Here is a 24,237-nt window from a genome sequence, read left to right as displayed (position 1 = left end):
GGAGGGCTGCTTGGCATCCTGGAGTAATGCAATCAACTTGGCCATGTCCTTAGTCCTTCATTGCAAGAAACTGGTATTTCTCTATTCTCTATTTCTCCAGGAGAAGAGAGCAAACTTTCATCTTCGTAACACTTCAACATCTCGTGACTTAGGCAGCAGGCTTGGCAATAGCTGAGAAAAGGAGCAACTTCCATCGAACTGCCAGAGTGTCAAGACTCAGCAGGACAAAATCAAACTTTGAACAGGAATAGGCACAACAGGATATGCACAAAAAGAACAGACAACTGCGCAAGAGTCACCATGAGAAAAACATCAAGGGAGAAATGAAAGAGTGRATTCACAAGACTCAGGCGCGCACACTGAAGAAGGAACTGAGGATCTGGAGGAAGCAATAAATTAAGAAACAAACCTGAAATATGGTCATTCCYGTGTGTTTCTGGTTCAGGAGTCTGTGTGACACTGGAGGAAGATGAGACACTAGGTGAGACACTAGACGAGACACTAGATGTCTCCTTTGATGGCAAAGATGTTTGTTCTGTTGATGTTTCATTTGCAGCAACTTGTGTATTTTTACAAAAATATCCTAAAATTTAAAAACAAATATATTATTACTGGAATATATCACACCATTTATTATTAAGGCTGTCTGATAATTTCTTTTATAAAATCCTGTTTTCAAATGCTGATAACTTGGACAAACTTGGCTGCTGTTTTATGTGTGGAATGTTTGCCACCATTAGACCTCTGTATGAAMATATCAGTTGAAATTGTTATATCATTTCTCAGAATAAGCTTTCAAAAACAAGACTGTCATTTACTCAGATTAAAAAAATATTTTCACAGACATTCTCCTCAGATATTGCAGTGTTTCCATACTTTGGAGTAAGAACTTGAAATCCATAAAGAAAAGTAAGTAAAGCTGTATCCTCTACTAAATTTGGGCAGTCTGTGAAAATCAGCAAAACCAGCTTAACCGTAAACCCGTGAAATGATATTTCATTTTCTTTGCTTTGAAGAGGTTTGTTAGGATATGACAGTTAAATTCTCCTGAGATGTTTGTTGATATCCATGTTCTTTCTCAGGTTTCCTCTGGCCTTATATGCTATGGGAAGCAATCTTCTTAACATAGTTGATGCAACACATTAGGTTGCTTTAGTTAACAAATGAAAACATCCTTTCTTTCAAATTCCTCCTCAATTTCAGTTGCAAATTAATGAAAAAGAAAATTTGGGGAAGAGTGAAAGATACTTTTCTTGAGCTTCTCCTGCATGACAGGAAGAGAGAAAAAGTATACACTTGGTTCTGTTACTGCGGCATTAAGCAGGTGCTTTCTTACAGTACCTCAGTTGTGACATTAAAAACAGAACAAAACTTCTGTGGTACCAAGTTTAATCAGTGAAGTCCCAGGAGGTTTTACATAGGAAATAACTCATTCTGAAACAGCACAGGGGGACAAAGCTGCATCACATGAGATTCTTGGACACATAAATTAAATAAATTAGTGCCATCAAACATGTCTTAAATAATTCTGGTCTACTCTCAGAAGTCTTGCTTTCTATATGGTTCTTGCTAGAATTATAGCATAATCCCCACGTATAATGTCCGCAGCTCTTCTGAAAGGGAGGAAACATGCACTCATGACATTGCAATAAGAAAAAACAGTACTTATAGGCAGATGTTGCCCTTTTTTTCTGAGAATATGGTGCACTTGTTAGCAATGGGTTTAAGTTGCTCCATGGCTAGCAGAAAAGCTTGCTTTGTCACTGTGAGGCCTTTATAAGACTCATGCCAAGCAGAGCACAACTCCACAGACTGGGCCTGTAGATATACATATCTCCATGAACTCTTTTGAAAACGGACAGCATAAATTTTCAGCCAGGCCTGTGATCTTAAGAGTCCATATGCTCTCATGATAAGAAGGTCCATTAGCCAAAAAAACCCATCTCCTGGCACCTCCTTAAATTCTTGTTCTATTGCTGCCTTTAGTGGGACAAAGGTGTAAAGAAAAAAGTCCCTTATGTCTTTGTATGAATCTAATCCTATTTTTTTTCATTTTGACAAGAAGGCAATATTCCAGTGAAAATTAATGAAACAGATATAGAGTTTCTGTTGTATCATATTCAGTCACAAATTCTAACTGCAAAACATGAACGTATTCRTTAGGCACAAACAAAATAAGGTGCTGGAGTACTGTCCTCCAGGTACTCTTTGCAACTACTCAAGTCCTAATAATGCAATTGGTGGGAAAAAGTTCGTGACACTAGCAAGGTGACACACCACCCTTTCTCACTGCTCCCCAGTGAATTTACAAAGTCTTTGTGGTAGACTTAGGAAGAGATGGTGCTCACGGGTAAATGTCCTGAACTCATTCCTCAACTAGGAATCAGTTCTGGGGTTTTTGCTCTATTTTGCAGCATCACTGAGATATTGCCACTGTACCTGTAACCATCAGTGCTAATAAAAGAAATGTATTAATTACGTGTATTTGTCAACATACCTCTAATTCTAATATTGTTTGTTACAATACTGATGTGTCCCTTTCTGTACCTGCAAGGGATTTCTTTGAAAAACAACAACCCAATTTATTTTTGAAGTTTGATTATTAGAGGCTACAGAAATTTGTATGGCAAAATATCTTTATGCTTTACCCTGTTTTTAAGTGAGTTTAATCTTACCAATAGAGACGCAACTAAAGTAATCTTTCATATGGTAAAATATAATCATGCATAGAGAAAACTTCATCAACGATTGTACAATGACTTATAGATCAATTCATACTAATTTCCATTTAGAATATATTTAGGTATATCTTCATACAGTAATTAAAAGAATTGAAGAGAAAGTAATGGCTGAGAAAACAAGTATAAAGAAATGTTTACTCACCTGAGAGCAAGAGAATGAAAGTAGGTATTGTCTTATACAAGCTCATTTTTTCCTTTTGTATCTGGCACAGTGCAAAAAACCCAGAAAGCAAACCTGAAAAATTCCCTCGTCACTGTCCCCACAGCAAAGAAAGTTTGGTCATTATTCCCTAAAGCAAAAGACCTCAAAAGACTAACCCTGCCACGCTTATCATTTCCTGAGCTGTGTATTGGTTGGATCACACTTTCCCATAAACAGCTGTTATAAGCAGTTAAACACCACACAAGCTGTGTAACTTTAGGAGTTTTGGATGTACTAAAAAGAATTTACATACTACAAAGTGAAGCGTGCAAAGAGCACAAAAATTACAAAACTAACAACTAAATAACAAGTTCTAGTCATATGTAAAAACAAGTTCTGAACTGTGCATTTAGTAAAATACTCTAGTTCTGATGAGGATATTCTCACACCTCACTCTTACAAAGAGACTTTCCATAGATCTCAAAGCACATTTTAAACATAGAGAATTAATCTCCTTCCATGGGCCAGGTTTATCTAGGAGAAACCTGGCCCATGAAAGTGAAAAGCCTGTTGATCACAAAAGACAACAATGTTCTCTTGCACTAGTCACAGATCATACTACATTCCTAAATATTCACTGCAGCATAAAAATAAATATCCAAAACAAAATCATTGCCACCCTGGAAAGTGTAAGTGATTAGTATGTACCTGAATTATTTAGGATCCTTTAAAGAAATAGTATTATGACTTCCATAACCGCTTCCCAAGTGCATCTCAAAATTGTTGGTCAATGTTTCAGGTTGTCCGACCACCTGGAACTATATATATCTCATTCAAGGTTATATGACAGATGATAATTAGAATGAAAAGGAATTAAATTTGTCAAGTAAAAGGAGTCTGCTTGGCAAGTTACCATCACACTATCAAATATCCCACCCTCTTCCTCTGCTGAGACTATTTTTTCAAAGTATACGAGAATACAACATGAAATACTTGCATCTCCATGGACTCATGCACCGTAGTGCAACTCACTGTTAGTGGGCTCATTTCCTCAGCCATGTCTCCTGTCCTGGTCAGTCACTGTAGGACTGCACCCAGGTCAGTGAGGTAACTGCCCCTGCCTGTGTTGGGGTCACTCCTGGCCCTGCTTTGCTGCTCCCTGACCGCACCTTGAGGGAAGTGGTTATTCCCCTTGGTCTGGCACTTGTGAGACCAATTCTGGAGTGCTGTGTCCAGTTTAATGCTCCCCAGTACAAAAAACACGTAGACGAATTGGAGCAAATAAGTGGAGGCCACCAAGATGGTCAGGGGGCTACTCGTACGATGTACACACATGATTTATAAGGAGAGRGTGAGGGACCTGGGTTTCTTCAGCCTGCAGAAGAGAAGTCTTGGGGGCAGGGGGTCTCACTGCTGTCTTCAACTATATAATGCGGGTTGTAAAGAAGATGGAGCCAGACTCTTCTTGGAAGTGCAGAGTAAAAGAATGAAAGACAATGAACACTGCAGCAAGGAAAATTCTGACTAGAAACAAGGAGAAAATTCTTCACAAAGAGGGTGCCTACGCAGTGAACAGGCTTGCCCAAAGATATTGCGGAATCCCCCTCCTTGGAGATATTCAAACCTCAACTGGACGAGGCCCTCAGCAACRTGACCTAATGTTGAAGTTTGTCTGCTTAGAGCAGGGAGCTGGACCAGAGCACCTCCAACTTAAATTATTCTACGGTTCTTTGATATACAGTAGTGTTATACCTGAGTCCTTCTTGCACCTCATTAAACATGGAGTTCCACAGAAATCAAAATATGAAGTAGCTATTTCATTTTTACAAAGCCTATTCAAGGCAATAAACATTACTTGCAAGATCATATTCCTTATATGTGCACTTTCAGGAGACTTTGGGAAATAAATACAAATATTTGCTATGTAAACAAATGTTTGCCCATCAAACTTATTGGGATCAATTCATATGCCCAAACAAAGGTGTCCAGTGCCACTTTAGATACCATAATTTATCCAGGACATCCACATGGGACTGACAGTTATGGTACATGTCCAGTGGGAGACCTGCACTCTTCTGGAACTGAACACTGAGGCCCAGCAGGCTACTGTAGGCTGTCTAAAATGCTCCTAGACACTCGTGGTAATGCAAGTGAATCAGTCCCCTTACATGTAATTCTACATAGAATTATCAAATACACATAATTCTTCAGAGCAGTTATGAAACGTATAATCTTAGCATGAGTACTGAAAGAAATTATTTAATTTGGAAATGTGTAGCAGGATATAACTGGATGTAACTGACTGCACATATTTTTGTATTTTATATCCCTATCAGGAAAGGGATCTACACATACATTTTACTAATGTATGCTTGAAAAAAATGCCCATTTAACTTAAATTGCAATTGGATTCATAGTCACCAAAGGCTGAGGCCAGATGGTTAAACTCCTTATCTCAGCGGTATGCAGAGGGATGTTCAAGCAGGTCCAGTCTCTATAATGGAACTACTCATCTGAGTAACTCTTTACTTTTGAAAGTAGCAGATCCACCTCACAGGCTACACTACTGAACTTAACCCATACTTAGTTGATTTATTGGATTTAGAGCTTTATAGACCCCAGTCTGAAATCACCTTGAATTTGAGACATGCTAGAAACCTAGGAACAAGATATTTTTTCATCATCATAAATTGGAACTAAAATACACAATTTAAATGTGTACTTTGTTTTGAAACAGGTCTATGTATGGAATGCCATACTAGTCATCCAAAGACTGAAAGAACACTTCATGCAGTCAATTACCAAATTAAGGTCTCCAATGAAAATGGGTTCTGATTCCAGAATTGCTTTCTTAGCTGGTTACCTCTGTAAGAATGGATTCAGACAAGAAATTCATTTTCATAATTGTCCTTGGCTAACCTTTTCTTCAGGAAGTTGCTGTGTCACCAATTATTAAGCAAAAAACTATATCTGTTTACAGTTTCTCTGTATCAGTAAAATTGCCAAATGGCAGCATAATGCTTGCTCGTGTCACATTAGCAGCTTTTTTTTTTCACCAGTGCAAACATCCTTATCTTTTCTTCTTCACTCAACATTTCTTTATCAGGTCATAGCAGAACCTTTCTGCCTTCCAAGTCTACTGATAACTAGTACAAGAAGCCACTTTCATTATGCATTTTTTTTCAAAGACTGCTCCCAAACTATCATGTAACCAATGCTTTCTTCTCAGACTTTGTTTGAAGAATAACTCCACCAACAATTATGTTTTCTGTCCCTTTTGATAATATTTTACTGAACTAAGAAATTAATATCTTCATACATTTCCAGTGTATATGGAGAAAAGCATTCACGCAGACTCACTCTACAACTGAAGAACCATGACTCCTGTTCAAGGAGCTGTAGACAGAGGCAATTCAGAGGGAGAGTCCCATCTAGGTGTGAACTTCTGAAACACCAGAGGTCTGTCCACCCATTTAGAAGGATCCTTAGGCAGACTGACCTCTTCTGCCTAAGTCAGACAAGTTAACTTGTCTCAAAAGGGTCTGCCTTCAAACACACAGTTATATACATTGAAGAGAGAAAAGGTACAAATAATGAATGCACCTACTTACAGGAGAGCAAGGGGGTATATAGCAAATGGGTAGAAGGATGCTCATTTGCAACCGAACGTAACAGAAAGCTTCCCTTGGACCACACAGAAGCTCTGGAAGCCATAAAGATCAGCATTATATTAACAATACTTCTGTTTCCCCTGGTCTCAAAGCATGAAATTTTCAAGCCCACTGTTCCCTGGAAAAAATCTTTCAACACTGAAGCAATCTCCTTCCAGTATACACTTTATAAAATAGTACCAAAAGCCACACAATCTCCTCTTTAGCAGATACTCCTCATCTAGGTCACCAGACTTACCAGGGAGTACTGATCCCTATTAGTTCATGACCTTTCATGAATTACATCCTGTCACATAAACCCTTTCAGAAGGACTTGGGGCAAAGCGGTGTATATAGGAAAGGCACTGCCATCTCTTTTACAGAGATCAAGGGTTTAAAAGGAAAATAGATTCAGTTCTTTAGGACCTCTGTACATTCCCCCAAATTTGTATCCAGTAAATATCATGCCTACTAAACCACCTCTACTTTACTAAATGAGATAAGTTACTTCTACACAGTGTTACAAAGAAGGGAAAAAAGTTATATACATATATGTGTATATATATGTTTTTTATAACTATTTCCTCTTACTCACTGGTTTTGGAAAGTTCAGTTTCGAATAAATGGGGTCAGATAGGTGGCCAGGTAATTATATAGTTGGAGCCTACTGTATCTCCATTTCTCCTCATACTTTGGAGCAACCAATTAGATGCTATGCCACAGGTACAGGTCTCTTCTTTATTATCTCCTAACCTAAGCTTTGGGATTTGCTTTGTTTATGCCTAATTAGAATTATTTAGAAAAAAAAAAATCCTGCAATACATTTTTGTTAGAATGTTTTGATTCTGAAATAGTTTTGGGAAATGGTTCAGTTTTTATATATCTTTAACTGAAAACCATTAAACTTCTGCCTGCCTAGAAAGCTGTAATCCCAGACTCTGTCAGTTCAGGTCAGACACATATGTGGATTGTTTTGGACTTGGGAACGCACAGAAGCCAGGCCCATAAGCAGCCTGATAGATAGGTAGACACACAGCCAGGATTTTTAGGGTTCCCTGGTGTATTACTTGGAAGTATGAAGTTTAGAAGTTTCAACTGAAAAGACATATTTCTGAGATTTGTGTCCCTTCATCACCTGGAGACTGAAGTTAGCCTTGAAATCTGAGGATCTGTGGATCAGCAACACTGAACAACTGTATTTGTGGCACTCTGCATTTAAAAACCAACCAAAGTAAAAGGCTTAAACTGAAGTCATGTGTCTCTAAAATCAAACAGCCTTAGAAGTTGTTGATATAGGAATTTGGCCATCCTTGCCAAATTTTACTTATTCTACTCCTCTTATTTTAATAGAAATTATAGGAACAATAATTAATGTAATGGATGTTTTTTATTAAAAATGTGGTATTGGATCATCTGTCCAAAAAAGAACTCGATGGACACCACGTGAGTCCACACAGTCTGCTAGACTGGACACTGCCATGAGGTGGGCACTGTACAGATGCTTGACGAGGAAACAATGCTTAAGAATTGCTTGAGCCTCAAGCCTAAAGCTGCCTAAATCAGTGTTTTATGACTCATGTGACCTGAGTTCAGATTCACTGTAATTCTGTTCTCAAGTCCAGAGTTGAGGTACTGAGAAACAGACTGTTAATAAATCTTCCCTTTTCTGTTGAAGCGAATGTGAGTCTCCCCTGAAGTTGGCATCATATACAGATCTTCTCCATAGGAAATCAACAGCCAAGATGTCAGTGGAGTGGTCACTGACTGACTATTGATTGCTGAGGAACAGATACATATCAGACAACATTGCCAGAGGAGGACAGATGCAGCAAAGCAGCCACCTGCAAAAGATAAGCTCCCAGATGTAGGACTTGCCCCATTTATTTTGCTCTAAAGAGTGATCTGATCTTTATTTCAGTTCCTCCATCTCTTAGAGCCTGTATTCTCTACAGAGTGCTCTTAATCTTCACACCTGCTCTCTATTCCAGTTACCATATCTAGCATTTCTGAAAACTGCTGTCACTGTCATTACTAATGAGAATGCCAGACAGCGAATCCAGTGGACATTTAAAAGACACCATAGCAGCAATAGATGCACTGTATCAAAAGCAACAAAGGTCAAAAAGAAAGAAGGGAGCAGGGAAGAAAATTCAGAAAACCACCTGCAAACTCCTTTGATGAAACTGCAAAATAAAAAAGCATTTTTTTAGCTCAGTTCTCCCTAATAAGTTGGGTAAACATTTAGTACAATTTCCCCTCATGCTCCTCACCTCCATATTCTCATTTGTAGTCATTTACCTGTCTGTTGTCATCCATTCAAATGTAGGCACCTCAAGGCACCTGCAGTGACAGCAAAAATAGATACAGGTAACACAGAGAAATAATTAGCCATGAAAATATTCATGGTGGCAGTAAAGTCTCAACACCTTGAAGTTCAGGTGAATAGAGGCTGCTAGGCAAATGTAGAGTTGAGTTAAGGTAATCCATTTGAAATCAGTACAGTTAACAACTCTTCACATCAAGTATATTAATCACCAGGAATGAAGAGTTATCCACAAAGGTTGACTTATTCATTTGCCAGATGCTACTGTGGGGGAAGTGATCATCCATTAACATCAGTTGAGTTGCATTAGCCATGGCCCATAGAGGAATTAATTGTAAAAAAGTAGTGGCACCATCCAATATGCAGAACAAAAGAGAGGAAGTATAGTATCTTACTATTATAAATGTTATCCTTTCTCTTTCTGTAGCCTTCTACCCTATAAAATTCATTCCATTAAACATGAAATGTTTACAGAATGAAATCTTATAGCTCTATGGGACAGAAAGCTTGTCTTCACATTTGTGCTTAAGAAAGCTGGATTCTGTATGCTGTAAAAAATTAAATGTCTTTGATAATAAATACTCCTGGTAACAAATACTACAGAACAGTATGAAATTATCCTTATAGAGTTACTTACAAAATGTCTGAAGAGTTAAATATTTTTCCATTGACTTCAGTGTCATGTGATCATTCAATGACTTGTTTCAGCATTTAAAAAGCATACAGGCTGAAGTTCTAACAATTTTGACTTTTGCAGATTAGGATTACCAACAGAAAAGTCCAAGCTATAAGCCGAAAAACCTGTCTTATTTGCCCTGTATCTCACATAATAGTATGCTATGTCAAGTCAAACAAATGCATGATTGTTCCCATCTTCTAAACAGATCTCATAAAGTTAATTTGAAAAAAAGAATCCATTAGAAAGTGCTCATATGACTCAGTTTTATCAGCAGTTTTGCATCTTGCTTAGTAGGTTAGGCTTTACTTACAGAGTTTGATTATTATTATTATTTCATTATTTTCAGTAGTGTAGAACGTTTCAACTATTTAGAAACTTCTCAAGTATCACATGATTGCAAATAGCAGTTTTTGCATCATGTCACACACACTGATTTTCATGCCTATACTACTGTATGTGGCTTGGAGCTGTGGAATGATGCATAGTGGCAGACTGGAATGAACAGATAGTTCTGACTGGGAAAAATGATAACCATTTAAATTAGAAACTGTACTACATTCAAGGATCAAACTGTATGGCAGCTTCTATTYACTTATAAAATAATAAGTGAGATTCATCCTAACCCAACAGGCCTTTGTAGCAAGATACCTCCCACAGGGCAGCTCAAAATGATTGCTGCTGAAGATTAAGTCATATACATTGCAGTCTACTGGTTTCTCTTTCTGTTCCACATGCACGTATACATGTGCACACATACCTATGGTTCTTTTTCCCAGATGAGGCTAAGGAGGAGCTTTAAAGCTCCAGGGATATCCCTGCTGAATTTTCCTCAAAATGATTCCACTGAAAAAGGAGGGCTTATCCCCCTGAGGAACTAACTGCAAGGGTCCCTATTTTACAGGCTTTCACAGAACTGGTTGCCATTTTTTGTTGACTTGTACAGTACCCTTGTTACACAATGCCATCATCCACAACCAAGATGCTGAATCAAGCAGACTTCTTAAATCTCAGTGGTTAATGAGCAACATAGCTGTCGCATGTGGAAGAAATTTTGCCTTGTCTGACCAGCAGAAACTTGCAGGTAGACTCTGTCTTGAAAATTTATGCAGAGTGTAGCGGATATAGGATGTGGAGGTAAGTAGTCCATTCCTCTTCCTGCTTGCCTTGGCATATCTTCTGACACCACACAAGAAGTCTCAGTGTTGTGGACAGCTAACAGAAACCACTGCTGTCTCCCAACTCGTAGTTGGAGAATTTCCAAACTCATTTTATTCTCTTTGCCTTTTGAATGGAAAGTAGGATGTTGGCCTTTTCCATTAATTCACTATCCTAGCTGTATGTGTTAGCACACCAAACATTGAAATTCGAAGGATATGTCCTCTTTATATTAGACACTGCAAATGTGTATAATGCAAAATTTTTGTCTCAAAGCATTTTTAGTTTAATTTAGGACTGTCCTGTTTCTCTCTCCTGCCTGCCTGCCAAAACTATGGATTTCCCATAATGCCTACAAGAAAGAGAAGAGATTGATCTGTAAGAATAAATCTGAATTCCCTCAAAGTTATTCCACAAAACAATCTCAAGTTATTTAGGAAGGATCTTTCACACGACTGGCAAAAAACCAACCCCAGTAACAGATGGAAGTTTGTCTCCTGTAGCAAATACCTCATACAGCTCTCATGTTCATGTTTCCATGTTTGTTTTACAGTGGCATGGTCCTTCTTCATTCACAGTCTGTAGGTAGTAGTCTGAATTCAGCACCATATAGAAGTTGCTGAAGTGAGAGACTGTCAGTTATTTATTTTTTCGCATTTGAGCATTTCATTCAGGAACTATAAAATGCTTCATCCTCTCTACATTTTGTAACGGAGAATAACTTTGAGCCCCTTGTGTTTTAGTTCCCTTGATCCACATTGACCACACATTTTAAGGAGAGGTTGACAGCTAGCATGTCAGTTATTTTCAGATATCTGTCTCTGTCAAATTCAGAAATCCCAAGAAAATAAACGAAGTGCAGGATTATAAATACATGTGAAATCAGAGCTGTCATCACTCTCAAGGATTTTCCATTGTGCCTGCTGCACTATTTTTAAGCTAAGATTTCCCAGATGTTTAGTAGGAATGTTTAGAGAGTAAAACATTTCATTTTTCTGATGGCTGCAATATTCTTAAATTTAACCTATTCCTAATTCAGTTTATTAATTCCACCATGCCTGATTTGTTATTCTCACTTGTGTAAGCAGAATAGAATAATAAAAATGAAGTTTAGCAAGCCTATACAGTTCTCATATGGCCTGAAAGCTGTTGCTTCAGATTTTGAGGTACGCTCAGTTATTTAGAAGAATAGTGCTAGAGACACCCTGAAAGCAAGCTCCTCATGTGTGTTCACTCTGGCCTTCAGAGGCTAGCACTGGGTCTATTGCTCTGAGCCAYAGAGTAACAGGGTAGCATTATCCTCCACAACATGATCCTTCTGCTAGCCAGTGGTTTACTGAATGCAGCTCAGAGAAGACTGATTTAAATTTCCAATTTTAATTATGATTTACATTAGCAAGAAGGAAAACTTTATCTAAAACTTTAATCTTATTTTACCTTGCTAACCGATATAATCTAATAGCGCCTTCTCTTTGGTCAAGCCATAGGATATAGTATATCTATACATTTTAATGTAAATAATCTTGTAGCTTAAACATATTTATTCAGAAACCTAATTTTTATGATGGTTGAGAATGGTGACTTATCCATTTCTTATGTTCTACATGGCTGATTTTTACTTGCCTTTTTTTTTTTTGTTAAATTGCACCTGGAAGAAAATTGGATTCCAGCAGAAAATACATAAAAGCAGAGTTTTAGAACTAGTAGATCTTATATCCTCACATTCACAATGAGTCTTCTTGTGTTTTTGACTCTCATTCAGGCTCAGATTATGAATGTGCCTGTCATTAATACAAACATAAATGCAGGAAATATTCCCTCTGAATCCTTAGAAGAGGCTACTATTGTCAAAATAAGTCTAAGGCACCCACTGCCTACAGTTGCTTGTAGAGTGACCCATCAGTGCAGTGCTCTGGCCTTCTTTAAAACCTTAGCAGTACAAATTTACTACTTGATTACTATCTTTCTGTGTAGCATAAATTATTTCAATTGATAACAGTGACTTCAAAAAAAGTTCCTGAGCTTCATATTCAGCTTTATGTATACTTCGTTTAGGAAATAAAATATACTTAATTTAAATAAAAAGTCACATTTAAAGCTACAACGTTATTTTTATTTTTGTAGCCTCATAATAGTTTTACTTTGCACCTCTTGGAGAATATGGTTCAATGCTTATGTAGATTAACCATATCACTTTTTTTGATCTATATTTTCATGATGGGCAAGTAAAGTTGTGTGAAAAGACTGTGGATCATGAAGGTCTGTAAGTTTGCAATGATTTCTCCCACAGAAGATCACTGCTTTCAAGTCCCTGTGCCTTCCATGGCCTCTTCCAAATCCTTTACTGAAGAAAGAAAAAAGCCAGACGTTCCTTGCATTAAAGCTAACTGGTGAGTTTTAATATCTGTAGTTCCAGAAGATGATAGTAGGGGATTCCTCGGTCTGAAGCCTTTTAACATACTGTTTCCCTGACCCCGAGGAAGCTCAAAAGACCACAATATTAAACAACAGCAGCAAAACCAGTCTTATCAGGTGCCAGGGCTTGATGCTGTTGCTGATGCATAGGAATCTAGCGCCATTTGAGATGATTTAAGATATCCAAGATATCTGTATGGGCTGGTGGGTCTGGCACAGGATGTATGGCAGACTTGTGCCTTCTAGAGCATCAGTGAGGGCCAAGCAGGGTACTGTAAGGCATGCCAAGTGGCAATAAATGTGTTTGGAAACTGGATCAAGCCTCTACTCTAAGTCTAGTAATAAACTGCTGAAAGTATTAGCAGAAGAAACTACTATGATAGGTCAATAATCCCCAAATTTATTTTCCACAGACCCTCATGAAGAATGGGAGCTGATGCAGATTTCATCTTCATTGGGCATGTGTCAGGCATGACAAGCTATACGGYTGCAAGGGGGCAAAAGTGTGTGTTACAAGCAAGACCATGCTTCCTGAACAAAGACCATGCTCAGGGGCAAAGGTGCTATACTAAGGCAGTACACTTCCCCTTCCTTGACGCATGACCCAATATACACTGGTAATAAGTTGCACCACTGTGGTGCTTCCAAAAGTGTGCCATTTGGGTGCCTTGGACAATGTGTGTAGCACTCTGGATCACTACTGCCTTACAGATCCTAGACTTAGGACCCTAGAGAGCCAACATACTGATAGGATAAAAGTATTTACCTTAAGAATGTTCTGCTCACATTTGAATGAAGATTCAAGCTGCTTCGTACTCCTTTATTAAAATAAAAAAGTTTCCCCATTCCAAAGTTTTGCTGTACTTTGTATATAGCAAACTACTCTAATTCACTTTTCTGTTAAGATCTTACATAAGCTGTAGAAAGGTTAAAAAGTTGTAGCTAGATTGTTTATGTTCACTGCCCATAGTCATCAAGTTACATCAGAAATGAAGTCATGTAATTGGCTTTGCCACTCAACATACAGATTTTAAGATTGCACTTATGGTCTCTCTGTGTGTAAATGGATTTGGCATGGTTTATATTACAGGGAAGACCAGCTTTTGTGCACACCTTCTTTTCTTCCCACACTCTCTTTTTCTCTTGCTCATGGAAACATACACATGCTTTTACTTAAGAGATGCTCAAAAACTATAATGCTGAAGTTCTTTGACCCTAGGCCATTAGCCCTTTCTGGACAGATCTAATAAACAACTGAAACATCTAAGAGTTTTAGGCACCTGATCTCTGGAGAAAAATTCAGAATTCTGCAGAAGGTCTGTACATGGTGCCTAGTGAGATAAAGGCAAGTCAGAGTGACAATCTAAAAAACCCGCATGCTGACTTGTGTGCTATCATCTAAGAAGAAATGGAATCGTGTTATGTGTCTTAAACATTGAGTCTCTCTGTAGCTTAGATACTTCACATAGTTCTGCAGGAAGATGTCTTCATCCATCCAAGATCTTCAATCTATCTCAGGATCCTTCTCTTTAATAAAGTAATCAGAGAAGAGGGACAACTGCCCACCTCTTCTGTAATAGACTGCACTTCAGAGCACTCAGAGATTCAATTCCTTTATCAATATGAAAATACTCAAACCCACATCTCCAGTGTCCTTTATCACCAACCAGGAGGCAAGTGTTAGTCTTTCTTTTAAAACTGGATTACAGTGCAGCAAAGGGTTTAAGACYGGTGGACAGGGCGAGAGAGCAAAACTCTTCATTCTATTGGTTAGAATATAGTCTTGGAAGGAGAAATCTTAAGATTTCCATCTCTGCTCTAAGAATAATTTCTGTACTTTATATTGTTTTTAATACAGTACACATCCATAAAGCAATAAAGCATATATTTAATTATTAACTCCTTTATATACCATTTTTTTGTCCTCTTTGCCTCAGGGCACAGTTTAGTTTAATGTACTTCTGTTAAGACTGTTAAACATGTATTATTTATTATTTACACATCACCAAGTTAACACTAGCCAAAGAAAACTTCTCATTACTTAAAGTCTGAATGAAGTACAGAGACCCACTTTAAGTGAGACTCCATACATCCTTTAGAATAGAGCTCTACCAAGACACTTTGCCTGAATGCCTGGACCTTTGTAGCTGCTTATCACTTCCACAGATAACAGGAGAGCTGTGAAGTTCAGAGTTACTCATCATATTATATTATTTTGAATATCATATCATATTATTTTGAATGATACCATATTATTTTGAATCAAATCTATGAGATATATTTTCCCACCTTTGTTCCATCTCATACGAAACAACAGTCTGGCCTTATGCCACAGTGTGTTATATTACAAGAAATGTCATAATAACTATAAATCTTAAGTTTTGAACCCAAATGTGAGTCTTGCACAGTAAGTAGTTTTCAGGCATATTCTTCAGCAGAATTTGGCAAATTTTGTACTACACTGTTACGTTCATTTTTAAAAAGTAAACAATTTTCTTACAATCAGCAAACATCTTTTGCTTCCCGTGCAAGGCTATTTTGATCAAAAACCCATAACAGCAAAATAAAGTAAAGAAACCAAACAAATATAACACATAATTTGTAGTGGAAAAATTGTGAGATATTTCTCAGCTATTAATGGAGCTTAATTAACTAACTACATTAATTTTCAGTATCATCACTTCGCATATAAAATACTACAAAATGAAAGCCGWTAACAAAATTTTTAGCACTGAAGAAAGGGACTTTGCTGTATCTCACGTTCATGAAAAGAAATCTCTGGAGAAACTTTGAATTAGTGTTCTCGTCATTGGGCACTAGAGGTCACCAGTGCTACAGACACGGGGAAAGGGACTGGTTTTACGATCTTGAGTAATACAGACAGAGGCCTCAATCAGTCTCCTGTGACTTTCATTTAAGTTGTTACTGGAAGTTCTTTGGCGTCTCAGTTTTTGGAAGAGTGAGAAGATTAAACTATTTCTTTCAAGCACGATATGTCTCAGATGTATAGCTGTGTATCTATTTGAAAGGGATGGGTGTCTCTTGAAAATATGATTTATTTGTCCCACTGATACTTGAGAGTTCCTTGGCTGATACCTGCTGTATTTGAGCTCTGAGTAATGTTGTTGAGAGAGAACCACAGAACACCCAGCAGAAACACATGTTGTTTCAAATGAAACAGCATGGCCCATTTCAAGAAAGAAACAGTGCTCCTTTACTGGTTCCATGTGTGGTGTGTGAAGGGTTCACTGAAGCAGAACATTCAAGAACACCAATTGCATTTTTTGAGTAAGAGACCACACCACCTTGTAATACATTCAGGACTTTCCATTTCTATGAGTGATACTTATGACAAAATGCCCCAAGTCCCCATGAATGTGAAGAGGCAGAAAGTGCTCAGAAATCTACATATGATATGCTAGAACACAGTCATTCTTTAGAGAAAATATATCCAGCCTTTAATTTCCAGAAAATAGAAATGTAGTTAAAATATGTTATATCACATTAATAGCTAAATTTAACAACCTCGAAGTCTATACACTGTATCAACTATTCATGTAATGCATGATGCTAACACAATCCTAACTCTAGAGTAGGCTTTTTAGCAGTGATTCATTTTATAAAAGCATGGAACTGGTACAGTCTAATAAAAATACTACTGGAATTATGGAGACTGACTATAAACAAACTATTACCTAACAAAAGGTCCTCTCAGTACATTGAACATTATTCCCACGTTAAATATCAACTCAAAGATTGTTTTGACAAAAATTTCATAAGATTTTGGATATTAAGCCTATCACAGATTGAAATTTTGGTGAGAAGTCTATTGAAGCTCGATAAACCCTGAAACCTGCATTAAGTAGCAATACCGCACAGGGTTTTTTCATGCTTGCTTTCTTCACCTAGGTTTCATCTAACTCTGAATTTCTTTTACTTTGAGATACAGTACATAAAGGATGTCTTAAGATATGCAAAGTTAAAWATTAGGCAGGCAGGAGAAATCTTACCCTTGAAAGAAGTAAAAACAACTGGACACTGTATGTTATATATTTTCACTACTCTGTTTAAAACAGCATATTAGTGTACTTAAAACACTTCACATCTGTGTTATTTATGATGCTGTAAACATATAGAAAAGCATGAAAGTCACATTTTCCACTGCATCCAGGAGACAAATTTAAAATTACAGCTATTGGAAATCTGCTTTATGAGTTGTGTGAAAGGTGTAGTTAAATGCAGTGCTACAAACTTCAGTCTACAATATCCTATGTACTGCAACTCCTAGGTAGTTGTTAACCAAAAGAAAATATATCAAGCTACGTTGAGACTTCTGGCCATGTTCAGACTGTTTTACATCCTTATGAAAAGAAAGCAAAGGTACATGTGAATCTGGCCCATGCCATATATGTCCTCGTATTAGCAAGACACTGCAAGATACAATTTAATGCATGACTTATGATCAAAGGTGAGCAAGGAAGACAGCTCAGCTCAGCAGTGAGGGCTCTCAAGGCTCTCAAGTGTGAAGCTTTGCAAGTTGAGAGGCAGATTTGGGACACAGAACTTGGTGGAGGGTCTTTCCTTGGGAGCTCCTTCCGCTTCTGCCCACGGGCTTCTTCCCTCTCTCCTCCTCTGCCTTCTCCTGCCAGCTGCCAGCCATGAGGAACCACCAGCACAACATAACAGGAGCACAATGTGGCATAACTACAATACCGCCATGTCCCTGCCCAACCCAAGGTATCTCTTATACCAGGGCGGCACATGCGTGAAGGAGGATGAAGGGCCAGCAACAGCTGAGAACTCTCCTTACATGGGGAATTCACCAGGGGGCAAATCTAATTGCTTTCTGCTTCTTTTGGGCAACCTCAACAGYGCCCAGCAGCATCGGTGCCTTCCAGATATATAGTCTTCCCTGCCAGCAGTATTTATGCAGTAAGTCTGAACTAGACTTCTTTAAACAAATGTTATATTTTATCTTAATCTTAGTGCACTCTCATAAAGGCCAGTACCTGTGAAGAAAGGGACTTACTGGATTATAAGATACAGCTCTGCAACCACTTTACTACAACAATAATAGCAACAGCAACAGCAACAACAACAACAACATCATCATACTGGTTTTCAGCTGGATCAGTTCCCTGCTGTCAGGGAAGCATATGTCAATACAAACGCTGGTGCTGGCACAAGATAGCAATCACAGGAAGGGAAGGGAGGAAAGGATGGCACTAACCCTTTTGGCAAAAGTGTGAACTAGCTTGACTGAAAAGTCATCACTGAACTGCAACATGTATTTTATGAATACGCCAATGAAAAGACAGAAGTTGGCATCAAAAGATGTGCAAGTAGGCCCTAAATTTCCCCCTCTGTGTAAAACATCCAAAGGTGTTGATACTCAGGATATGCTATTAAGCTCATCTCAGGCTTTTGTGGATGYGGGTCTCAGCAGAGAGTAAGAGCATTAGCATATGAGATGGGGCAATGTGGCTGGGTTTGAGGAACTAAGGATTTTTTCTTTGCTGATCTCAGGGAAGCTTCTGACATTTTTACTATAATAATTTACTGCAGTTTTTGTATCTGGTGAATATATGTAGGTCCTGGAAAAGCTCTTGTGTATTTACATAAATCTACTATAAATAAGACTCATTTACTTTCATCCACCCATCATATAGCTCTGGAACTAGAGGAAGTAAATATTGGACCTGGCAAATATAATATTTTATGCCTTCTGGTCCCTTCCCATTTTCTTAACTTTCATCATCTTTCAAAATTTTGTTTCTATTTCAGTTATTCAGTTCTTTTTCTGTCTAAAAATGTCTGCTTGATCAGAAAGCTGCGTTCAGCTGAAAAACAGCATTCTGATTAGGAGAATATATACTCAGGTTGGTGAACCCAATTGATGGGTCAAGTGCATCAGTTTTGTGAATCTTTCCTCTAAGTAGCTGAAACCCTAATTGCTCTCCTCAGAGAATCAATAGGTTCCCCAAGTCCTTGGCCTTGCTTGAGCTGTTTTGTTCTAACCTTGCAGAGTAAGGTAACTCTAAAGTTAGTTTATTCTGCCACTTGTGGCTCCCTGTACAGCTTATAGTAGCTCCCCTCCCCTAGCTCTGGGTTTGTGTTCAAGGGAAACAGACTGCAGTCATCACCACATTGGCCCAGAGRAACCTGGCTGCTTGTGTTTCTTAAGAACTCTGACTTGCTGAATAARTCTGGGTAACTTTTGGCCTATTTAAATTGTTTAGACCTGAGACCTGAGCAGATAGCCCTGCAGCATCGGGGAGGTGACAGAGGTGGTTTAGGGCTCCCTATGTGCTTTGTTCATGGAGCTCAGCATGCATGTCCAAACAAAGTTCTTAAAAGTTTTCCACCAGGCTTGTGCCATACCAGCAGTGAAGTTAACCATCATGGTTACCTTTGTTGTCAGAGTCCCTGCTGCCAAGGCAGGAATGCAAGTACAGGCTGATATCCAGCTACCCTGAGACTGTATAGCTGCTGGACTTCAACAGAAATCAACTTATAACACAGAGACTATGTTGGTGGGGGAAGGGACAGCACTATATCCATGGCCACCCACTGCCTAGAAAAAGTTTGGCAACAGGGGTGTTATTCTTGTTCCATTGGCAATCGTGGGACTTCTGCTAGACTTGATCCTAAATGAATGCATTTTTCTGACCCAGAGTCCTTTTATGTGGTTCGGCATGGAAAAGTGCCATGGTATTTGTCACAAAAAGTCCTCGCTGGCTAATCTGTTTTTAGGATTGTTGATGGTTTATAAATTAGAATTATTAGTCAAACATTGCTCTGTGTGTGCAAACTCCTAGTACAGACTGGGGCCATAGGGCAAGCATCGAACCACCTTTCTATCTAACCTAAATTGTTCTGACACAAGGGAAATGTTGTCAGAGCAAAAACAGAAGGGGACATAAGCATTTTACCTCTTACATGTACTGTAACATGTCTTAGCTGCTGTACAGGCCACTGGACATTTATACACCTCCAGGGAAAGTCAACTCATTATGCAGTGAAGCCTTGTCAGGTCCCATTTAAATATGCCATATGCTCTGTGCTTTCTGGCAACAAACTGGCTTGCTATTTCTATCCATGTTAAACAGTACAGTGGCAGATTAACAATTTAAAAATTACAGAGACAAAACTAGATGAGAATACTAGTTCACTTTAATCAAAGGACAAGTCCTTCAGTAGTGCAACAGCTTGCCATGCCTGATGCAGGATGTCCATCCCAGAGTTGAGCTGACAGAGGCATTTAGTGGTGAAGACTCCTACACAGGTGGATGTCCACAAATCCCAAATTAGGGAAGTTCTGTTACTGAGAGTAGACTGAAATAATGAGGAAACGAAAGTTGGCAAGCATTTATGTACAACTCTGTGTTACTGTGCTCACCTGAGTTTCAAATGTCATACTGCCAGATTCTTATTCCTTTTCTTTGTCCTCCAGATTCCTTGTTTATCCAATTACCATGGGTATATATATATAAATATATATACCTTGTGCTAAATTCTATGAAAGCTGTAGATCTGAGTCTTGAACCTTAGAACTATTCAACACAGCAAGAATGTCTCCAGCTGTTTATCCCCTGCAATCTTTTGTCATTCCACATCTGGCTCATGAGCTTTGGCGACTCTTCACCAGTTCTCTGAATGGACTCCTTGCAAGTGCTGGTAATCATTTTTTGTAACAGACCAGGTCAGCACTTTATGGATAGACTTTTTTTTGGTCATACCCACAAAGAAAGATATTCACATCTTTGGGTGAATGACTTTATTGACCCATACTTTTTCTGGTGATGGAATCCAAATTCTGTACATTCCACTCTTTTTCCAGGAACACTAACTGCAAAAATTAATACAATGTGCAAAACAAAGGAGAAGTCTAAGGATCAAATGGAAAATAACCCTCCTATTTACACTAAAGCAGAGTTTAGCACTGAGAGTAACTATGGTTGACTTCCCCCATGCACATATTCAATTTCATTTAAGAACCTACTAAATATATTTGCTTTGATATGAATTTCAGCCAAAGGATTTCACTCTCTTTTCTTTCACAAGACAACCTTAAATATGTATCTTTTGTGTGTTTGGCAAAAGATATTAAAAAAGATTAGAAAGGTTTGTATTATTCGCAGTCACATTAGGGTGAGAGCATAACACAGCTGCTAACTGACTAGAATTAAAAAAAAAAAAACCTCCAATGAACTTTCCATATATATGTGTGTGTAAGAATATATATAAACACATATATAACACATATATATGCAATGTCAGCTACCAGGCAATTCCTCCAGGGTATTTGATATAGCTGCTTTTTTTGAGTGATGCTTTGAGCGATGCTACAAAGCTATGTGAACAATTGGTTAATCTATTGTGGCAAAACTTCTAGACACAAAGAAAATTTCATGGAATTTTTCTTGTGTAGAGGAGGGTGCTGAAGCCGTGACTTAAAAAGACCGAATGCTCACCTAGCCATGCAGCCCAAAACCCACGGTTGTTTTAATCCTTTCCACCTCACAGGGGAAAAAGAATGCCCAGAACTATGGTATGTCTGTAAAAGACACACATAAATCTCTGAGTGGAGCTCAGACTTCCTGGGCTTTTTTGGACAACGGAGGTCTTAATGGCATAGCATGAAAAACCCTTCTCTCCATCTAGATAAGGAGGAAGTACTGTCTTTCCCTGCTAAGACTTGAGTTTTTTTCTCTCTACTTATCACTTTCAATAGCCAAGTTATTTCAGCTGAAAGGAAGGGGGTGATGAGTGTAGGTAAGTCTCTGTATCTGTATCTTTATATGGATAAAGAACTGTTTAAAAGCTTGGAAACAGAAGGTCAGAGTCAACAAATGAGTTTTAATGTCGGAGGGAGATTATCGAAGGAGTATTGCAGCTCTCTGTGCCAGGGCATGCTCTGTTCTACTTATTTATAAATGATTTAGAAAAGGGGTGAACAGTTTGCTGATGAAACAAAGTTATTCAAGGTAGTAGAAATGAGGGCTGACTGAAAAATTGTAGAAAAGTCTTACTAATGTGAGTGACTGGGTGATAAGATGGCAATGAGATTCAATATTGATAAATGTAAAATTATGCCTATGCAATAAAACAACCTTAATTTCATATATAAAATGAAGGGTTTTGAGATGATTGTTATTACTTAGGAAGYAGATTTTTGGTTTATAATGAACAGCTCTGTGAAAGCATCAGCTCAATTCTCAAAAGCAGACAGAATTTTAAGAGTTGATATTAAAAGAAATACACAGGGAATAAAACAGGGAACATAATCACATCACTGTACTAATCCATAGGAAATCCACATCTTGAATCCTTTTTCTTGTTCTTGTTCCCTCACCTTATACAGGTTATAGTAGAAACGGAAAAGCTTCAGAGCAGGGCAAGAAGGATGATGAACCACATAGAATGGCCTCCATGTGATGAATGATTAAATAGGCCAGAACTCTTCAGATCTGAAAAAAGACAACTGAGGGTAAGAATTTATATTCTCAACTCTATAAAATAAATGGCATGGAGAAGTTGAACAGGGAACTGGATTGATCATTGTCTCTTCCAGCACAAAATCTAGGAGGAAACGCAATGAAAATAATAGGTGGCAGGTTCAAAACAAACACAAGGACCTGACTCTTAGATGGCAGGATCTTCTGGATGCTAAATGTTTCAAAAAGCAACCAGAAAAATCTGTAGAAGAAAACTCAAGCAATTATTACATACAGAGATTCTGTCTCTGGCACAGGAAGTCCCTGGACCACAAACTGACAGAGACTGAGAGAGTGCTCTGCTCATGCAAAGGTATATGCTCGCTCTCCCCTTACACTCATCTCTCAACAAACACTGATGTCAGCCAATGTGACAGAGTACACATGGCCTTAGAGGAACCTTTGGTCTGATCAAGTGTGATTGTTCTTATACTCGGTAGCTAAGTTATTTCAGCTGATAGGAAAGGAGGATGGTGAGGGGAAAAACAGACTTAACCTGTAGGAGAGTTCGACCTCCTGACACACAATTAAGAGAATTCGTTTCATGTAGAGTCGATGACAGTGGGGATGTGCTCAGCTTCTAAAACAGCAGTAAGCATAAAACAAACATAGAAGTATGATCTGCAACAGTGCCAATAAGTGGCTTCTCATGTTTCCTTGTTACCAGCTGGACATGTTGGATGGACAAAGGACATGTCTGTGTAGACTAGAAAATGATATATTGTATCAATAGATAACAACGGGTGAGATTGAGCCAGTGCTGTATGTGCACAGAGTAAGCTAAATTGCATAAAGTACCAACTTGCCATACATTCTATCATGTTGGTGAACATGCTTTATCTTTGTCTACAATTACTGCTAACTGAGGATGAGCACCCATTCGTCTTCATCTTTTACAGGTGCACACTGTCAGTAACAGGTGATTTTCAAAGTGTTAACAAGGTGCAAGTTAGAGATTTTCAGTGACAAAGCATTATTTCATTTTTCTAAAAGCACTGAGCATGTGCAAACAGGAAAGAAAAATGTAAAGTGCTGAAAAATGCAAACTCATAGACTATACAGTTCTGGCCATCACACAGACTGTCATTTACAGTAATGGGCTGTATTTATCAAGTAAATCTATGGAGAACTGAAACAAAGTTAGAGCCTATAAAGTGTGCAGGGTTGAATCTGCAATGTTAACTTGGTTAAAATATTTCCTGCTTGTCTTTGCTGCTTTGTTTTTCCCTCAGTTTAGCTCATCTCAGTTAACCAGTCCAAGATAAGACTGTGCTTTTTTGCAGTATAGGAACATCTCAGTTGTTGAAGATAGTTATAATTAACACACATATGTTTTTCCAAGTCTGGCTAAGCTATATGTACTTTATTTTCTCTCTCTTTCATACCTTTTCTCCTTTTTTTATTTAGAAGATTCTCTAAAGAACTCTGAGATTAGATCAGGTTAGATACCGAGTAGAGCGAAACAAAGGGAATTTCATGAGTGGGCATAGAAACACTGGATCTAAAATACAGAAATTACTAAATTTAACATTAGCTGCAATTGTTCATATGCCACTGCCTCAGTCATGGTTTAATACTGTTTACAAGAAAAGGAAAGGAATGGTCAACATAAGTTGTGGAAAGCATGAGTGACCG

General features: G+C 38.2%; 1 long non-coding RNA gene across 3 annotated transcripts; it reads left to right on the top strand.

Moving 5' to 3' along the window:
* The first annotated feature begins 589 nt into the window (after window positions 1–589).
* LOC112976373 lies at window positions 590–14,980 on the top strand. 3 transcript variants are annotated; one of them, XR_003256999.1, is made up of 4 exons: window positions 590–909; window positions 10,437–10,669; window positions 12,981–13,080; window positions 13,519–14,980. It is a non-coding gene; the product is annotated as an uncharacterized LOC112976373 (long non-coding RNA). The 3 variants fall into 3 exon arrangements; XR_003257000.1 differs by lacking the exon at window positions 590–909 and adding an exon at window positions 8,209–8,397 and having other exon boundaries at window positions 10,479–10,669; XR_003256998.1 differs by lacking the exon at window positions 10,437–10,669.
* The last annotated feature ends 9,257 nt before the right edge of the window (window positions 14,981–24,237 follow it).

Source organism: Apteryx rowi, unplaced genomic scaffold (assembly GCF_003343035.1).
Source record: "Apteryx rowi isolate R43461 unplaced genomic scaffold, aptRow1 scaffold_72, whole genome shotgun sequence".
In the NCBI taxonomy this organism is placed as follows: Eukaryota; Metazoa; Chordata; class Aves; order Apterygiformes; family Apterygidae; genus Apteryx; species Apteryx rowi.
This window is presented reverse-complemented; position numbering and strand designations above follow the sequence as displayed.